The following is a 471-nucleotide window of genomic DNA, read 5'->3' as shown; positions in this document are numbered from 1 at the left end:
ACTCCCCCAACACAAGAACACTTTGTTCTAACAATTTGGCAGTCTGAGATGCTCACCTGCCTGGCATGATCGCTGAAGACAATGGGTGCACAAGAACATGAGGTGAAGAAAGCAGATGATGCTTGGCTTCCAAAAGATATAACACCTGAAGGCACTGAAGACAATGGGTGCACAAGCAAGTGTGGTAAAGAAAGTTGATGGTGCCCAGCTACCAAAAAAAAAGAAAGAAAGAAAGAAAGAAACCACATTGTGCCCAAAAATCAAACAAACTCACTGCCATCAGGTCAATGCTGACTCACAGCTATGTTCTAGGACAGACAGAACTGCCTCTGTGAGTTTCAGAGACTGTAACTCTTCACCGGAGTAGAAAGCCCTGTCTTTCTCCCAAGGAGCAGCTGGTGGTTTCGAACTGCTGACTTTATGGTCCCCAACTCTTAACCACTACAACCAAGTGAGGATGCTAGAAATAAT

The sequence above is a fragment of the Echinops telfairi genome, unplaced genomic scaffold (genome assembly GCF_000313985.2).
Source record: "Echinops telfairi isolate 266 unplaced genomic scaffold, ASM31398v2 ScPeMD7_7475;HRSCAF=8513, whole genome shotgun sequence".
In the NCBI taxonomy this organism is placed as follows: Eukaryota; Metazoa; Chordata; class Mammalia; order Afrosoricida; family Tenrecidae; genus Echinops; species Echinops telfairi.
Note: the sequence above shows the minus strand (reverse complement) of the source record.